Source organism: Pinus tabuliformis, chromosome Q (genome assembly GCF_031772625.1).
Source record: "Pinus tabuliformis cultivar Carrire ecotype Pingquan chromosome Q, CPIR1, whole genome shotgun sequence".
NCBI classification, from domain to species: domain Eukaryota; kingdom Viridiplantae; phylum Streptophyta; class Pinopsida; order Pinales; family Pinaceae; genus Pinus; species Pinus tabuliformis.
This window is the reverse complement of record NC_142296.1, coordinates 700,249,430-700,255,465: the sequence shown is the minus strand read 5'-3', so window position 1 is coordinate 700,255,465 and position 6,036 is coordinate 700,249,430. Positions and strand designations below refer to the sequence as shown.

At 36.4% G+C, this 6,036-nt stretch overlaps 1 pseudogene; it reads right to left on the bottom strand.

The window, feature by feature from the left end:
• Nucleotides 1-440: 440 nt before the first annotated feature.
• Nucleotides 441-3,789, bottom strand: LOC149221471 ((+)-alpha-pinene synthase, chloroplastic-like; annotated as a pseudogene).
• Nucleotides 3,790-6,036: the final 2,247 nt, after the last annotated feature.

Sequence of the window (6,036 nt, the reverse complement as noted above, 5' to 3'; positions counted from 1 at the left end):
GATCCGGGCTATGGGAGATTGATAAACAAGAAACATCGCAAGTACCTAGGTCAGGTGCGGACCCAATGTCTTAATACATGGTAGTTAAATTTATGCCCGGTAAGAACACACAGTAAAATAAATTAAATATAATATTCGCGCGATAAAGTAAGAAAACTAAATTTTCATGTGAGCACAACAAACTATTTTTGTTTATACTTCATAAAGAAAATGACACATTTACCAATTAAAAACTTGAGACTTCAACTCCATTAAAAACTTGAGACTTCAACTCCATTCTCGATTGTAAAATTCGATTTTTACTAAAAGTTTCTCCTCACAGTTTTTTGTGCAGTCATTGACTATTTTATGCACCCACCACTTTTTCCTCCACAATTTTCTTGAGGCTCGGGACCTTCTTAGCTATAAGAAAAACTCAAAACCTTTTCAACCTCTTTCCTCTAATGAAGAACACAAACAAAAATTCCGTAAATGTCAAACGCAGGCTTCATGTAAGAGATGGGAACACTGCCGTCAGGTGTAAGTAACTCCCAATTCAGTGCCTTGGTTAACTCATTGACCATAGCATTGATGTGATAGAAAGAAACTTCCTCTGTTATTCCAGGATTGTCTTTCATATAACACGATACAGAGGAAGCTTCCTCTCCACGCGCCCTATCCGCGTGCATTCACAATGCCAATGTCACTATCATATGCATTCCAAGTTTAAATTGGAATAAAGAATGAATAAATCCGCAACATATTCCATTTGATTTGCTTTTCTATAAAAGGTTATGAGGAATACCTTGTAGCATTGAGTGTCACTCTTGAGTTGAACGATGAACATATCAAGTCATTGAACTTCAAGGGAATTTTTATTTTCTGTAGGATGTGACGCAAAAGTGTTAGAAATTTATATATTACAGAGCAATGGAACACAAAAAATATATTGCAGAAATATAAACACAGAAAACACATAAAACAAGAGAGACACATATATATGTGGTTCACCAAATTTGGGCTACATCCACGGAGAAACAGTGAGTTCTTCCTTTTATATTATCCAACACATTGAAGAGATACAAACTACAACAAATCCATTGTAATTCCTTCTTCGCTATCACACAATCTCCTCTCTCTTTCTCGCTCAGAATACATATCTACATACATGCAATACAATTCCCTCATATATAGCGAGGGGTTGTTTTCTAACTCAAAAAACCATAAATTAAACATAACTTCTACCGTCAGATCTCCGCCTAATGAACGGCCCAGATTGACTATGAAATAACAAATATTACAGCGCAAATATTACGAGCAGCATTGCCGCCACATCACGAACTGGGCTCGAATGCAGTGATACCTATGAATAAAGAAGATAATTAGGCTCCACACCCAACAGAAAGAGGAAACCCCAACGTGAGCATGGGTCGCAGTGTCATTATGCTAGAACTGACACTGATTTTCCCATTCTCCAGGTACGTCGAACGTAGGAAGATAACCACTAGAAATCGACCGCTTCTACCATATACGAATCAATATAATCCTCCCACTAGACAGGCACATGAACAAGTGAAACCAAGTTAACTGATCATACTTGGTGAAATATTTCCCCAAGTTAAGGTTCTCACAAAGAAATATTTATTTGTATGACTTGTATGCTTAATCATAATTGTTCATACAAATTTTCGAACATAGGTGACTGTGTCTCGGCCTTGAATCTTTTGTGCCTCTCGTGCCATTTCGTTTATGTTGTTGTAAACCGCCATTTACACTCCTCTCATATAATCTGGAAGACGCTCTATTGACGCTGGGTCCCATCTGGTCATTATATACACAATTTATGCAAAGGTAATATTCGCTGACTCACTCGATTAGTAGAATGCATATTATTAATTTAAAAGTAAAGCTATTTATTTAAAATGGAGAAGGATTAGCATACTTTTTATTGATTTGAAGGTAAATTTATATATATATATAACAGCTCTCTCCTCGTACATGCAATTATCTCCTCTTAAATGTTGTGGTTAAGAGTTCTAACTCCTCGATTGTTCCGAATGTGTCGTACATATCGCCGAAAATCATGATCATATAACATATTTTGGCCAATCCAACTCGGAACGCAGAATGTTTAAGATCATTTTCAATGCAAGATGCTAAAGTGCAGTATTCCACGTGACAATGCCGTGTGAATGTTACTTGAGGTAACCCATAATCTTTCCACCATCTACACATAAACCTCACACTTTTACGTTCTTGAAATTTTCAGGATTCAAATTCAATTAATTTGGAGATGATATGCAATGACAACTCATCACCTCACCTCGAGAGAGATTGTAACTCTCTCTTGTATAGAGTGAAACATGTTGAATTCCACTTTTCACCTCACCTCGAGAGAGATTGTAACCCTCTCTGGTATAGAGTGAAAAATGTTGAATTCCACTTTTGAAAGTTCTAATAGTTTCTCTCTCATCAAATATGGTGTACTAAACCAAAAATTATGGCAGGATTAATCAATTCAATATTCTACATAGGTACTAACTTATGAAAAGAAATATTTCCGGGAAGACAAACAAACGTCACATGGCTTAGCACAGCTTTGTTTGTTCATGTATGTAATAAAATATTAACATATATTAGGATCCATCAATTCTCAGTTCGACCCTTATAATAAGATTTTGAATTTCTCTCAACAAATTCGAGTAGTATTTGTGCATGCAACTACACATAAATTAAAAAAGAAAACATTGTAATATTCAAGATATGGAAATAAAATTGACAAGCCTACTCAAATATAGTGTCCTCTATGAATACATTGATGTACATTCTTGTTTCCATTCTTTGAAGATTTGTGTGTTAACCATATTCCAAAATATACTCTACCTGCAATACACAAATATAAACTTATAAAACAAAGATCGCGACAAATAATGAAATAAAATGCTAATTAGCAGATCTAGTATTTGTATTACTTCCTTACCTCTTGTGAAAGACCAGAGACCATAATCTTTTGTAGGGTGACCTTTAAATACGTTATAGAGAAGATTTCAGCCCCCTCCATAGCTTTTTCCCTGAGAAAGGCAAGGAGACATGCCTGAAATAAATTTAGTATGCCTCTTATCTCTCCCTCTGTTTGAGTGGCAGAGTAGGTAAATTGCCCCTCATAATTTTTGAAGTTTTCCAAAACATCTCGTATCAATGTATCAAGTACCGTCAGCCAATGTATTATGGGATGTTTCCGCTGAGTTTGTTGCTAAAGAGGTATAAGAGGGACAGATTGGTTAACATACCAATAGAATCTAGTATGCTTCTCATAAGCCTATTGTCAGACATATCCAACGTCTAAAGAAAACACAATTATCCCATAGACAGAGGAATGGAGCCACTGAGCAGGTTGCCATGGAGATTGAGAGTAGTGAGGCTGCGGAGACTGGTTATAGAGGTGGGAATCTGACCTGTTAAATGGTTGTTGAAGAGATCCAAAATGCAAAGTTTCCTGAGACCTCTAAAAATGTTGGGAATGGTTCCGTTGAGCCTGTTCTGCAATAGGTACAATTCTTCTTGATTGTGGAGGTTTCCGAGAGATTGAGGAATAGAACCATTGAGCCCATTAGTTTTGAGAATCAACTTCTTCAACTAGTGGATCTTCCGGAGTGACGAGGGAATGGAACCAGTGATTTCTTTCAAGTCCTCCACGTTCAAAATTTCCAGAAACTGTAGATCTCCCAAGGACTCCGAGATTATGCCCTTCATCTGGGTATTCGATATGAAATCATCGCCGGATATGACCCCAAACTCATCCTGCTCCATGTCGAGTATGTTTTGAAAGAATGATCAAATATCACACTGTCTCATCTAAATAAAATGCATAATGCATGAATTTTCTTACATAAACTACCCTTGTGTGCCAAATGAAGTGTCGTGCATGTTTCTACATGGTTGTGCAAAATTTTAATTGCCTCTGAAAAGATTTGAAAGGTTCGTTTCATGTAATTTGGGTATATGCTCTCTCCGAAATATATCCCAAAGAGTGCCTCCAAATTCGGAACTTTCGGTTCCCATCTCCCCTAAAACCTATGGCAGCCCATCTTTTCTTTTGTATTCTTCTCTCAATTTCTCCATTTGCTTTTGTTGGAAATCTTAGAAGTTACTGGAAGCGCTGTAAGGTGCAGAGCCAATACATATCATAGATTTCGAAATCGTCTTGGGGGGTTAGTGGGTATCGTTTCTTCAAGAAATCGTTGTCAAACTCGGCGGCGCTCTTCCTATCCGTATCACTGCGCTTGGATCCTCAGCCTCCTTGTCCCTGGAGCTCCATCTTACGAGAGACAATGTATGCAATTTTTCCAAGCAGCTCAATGTCCCCTTTGAATTCGAGCTCCTACATATCGACCACATCAAGTCCCTGACGCTCCATGAGCGGGAGGCCGTGGTGGTTAATATTTCACTGTTGCCTTCTGCTTTCACTTCCCCGGACTCGATCTCATGACTTCTCTGCCTCATCAAGAACCTCGCGCCTAGGGTCATGTCGGTGGTGGACGCTGAAACCACTGCCACCGCCGATGCATCCTCCCCTGCAACCACTTCGTCTACCTCTTTTGTTCACCATTTCTTGGAAGTGCTGCAGATCAACCATTCGACGACCAGGTTCGCTTCGAGCTGGCCTTCTGGAGCCATGGGCTTCAAGGGAAATACACGCTTGGATGTCAAGAATAAGCCAAATGCATATCTGGTCCGTAATAAACTCACAATATTTGACACGTGTCTGGAAAAAGCATATTCATTGGACCGACGAATCTACTAGAGTGTCGTGAGGAGGACCTCATCATAAAAAGGCCATCGGTTTAATTATGTTGTTTAATTTTTCTTTATATAAATTGAAGTGAATTAATATTCATTTTATTGTATTTTGCAGGGTTATGATCAAAATGATAGACCTATCCAATCCTTAAATGGAAGAGTTGTTAGCATTTACAGTCAAGAATGAATTTTTTCTTCAATTGGAAAAATGTTGCATCTTTATAGGAATATATTATAGATATTTCCTAAATTAACAAAGCATGACAAAGTATAGTTAGTTACAGTAAATGTAATAGTTTTATTAAATAAGGTATATCAAGTATATGGGGTTGTATGAAGTCTTTTTTATGACGTGTGGAAGAGTATTATATTTGAAACTTGGTTTATTGAGTGGGCACTCAATTTTAAGAGGCAAGTGAAATGTATTTTTTATATGAAAATAGCATTGTATGGTATAAGAGCTTTTTATTTTATTTTATTTTATTATGGTGAGATAATGTTTTAATTTACTTTAATTTTTATTCTCTAAGTTTTCAAAGGAAAAAAAAATATGGCAAGTTAATATTTCAAGAGATCAATTGAAAATATGAGTTTCTATCATAGAAAAATATCCATATTAAAAAAAAAAAACATTAAAATTCAAATTTATAAAGTGAAAATATTGTTTATTTATGATCATTGATTTCATGATTTTTAATGAAAGTCATGTCGTGCATGTATCTTGGGGTAGAGTGCCAAGATTTATACCTAGTTTAGTGCCTATAGATGCCATGGCCATGGAGTTTCATAATTGTAGTTATAATCAAAATTTCAATAGATATTAAAGGAGTTTTTGTTATTTCAAATTTTTTGTCTCAAAACCCTATCTCTAATAATTAGAATTTCTTATATTTTCTTCCATGGATATATTAGCCATTATTAGTGAGGACTATATAGTGTTATATGTAGACTATGTGGAAGAAACAAATTCTTTTTACACATTTTCTTTAGCTTGTACATGATGAAATTAAGCGTTTGGAGCACCATTCTTAGCTATGTATTGAGATTAGGTATCTTCTATGGGGATTCAACATGAGCACTTTGACATGAGACATAGGGTTATGCATAATCTCCGTAGATTACTCCAACATTGTAATTAGTACTTAAGTGTAGTAGTCAACATGATCCAGGTGGATATTTGTGGCCACTCGCCAAGTCCACTTGGACCCCCACCATTGTTCCTTTCAGCTTTTCAGTTTTCTTAATTGTAGCACAATT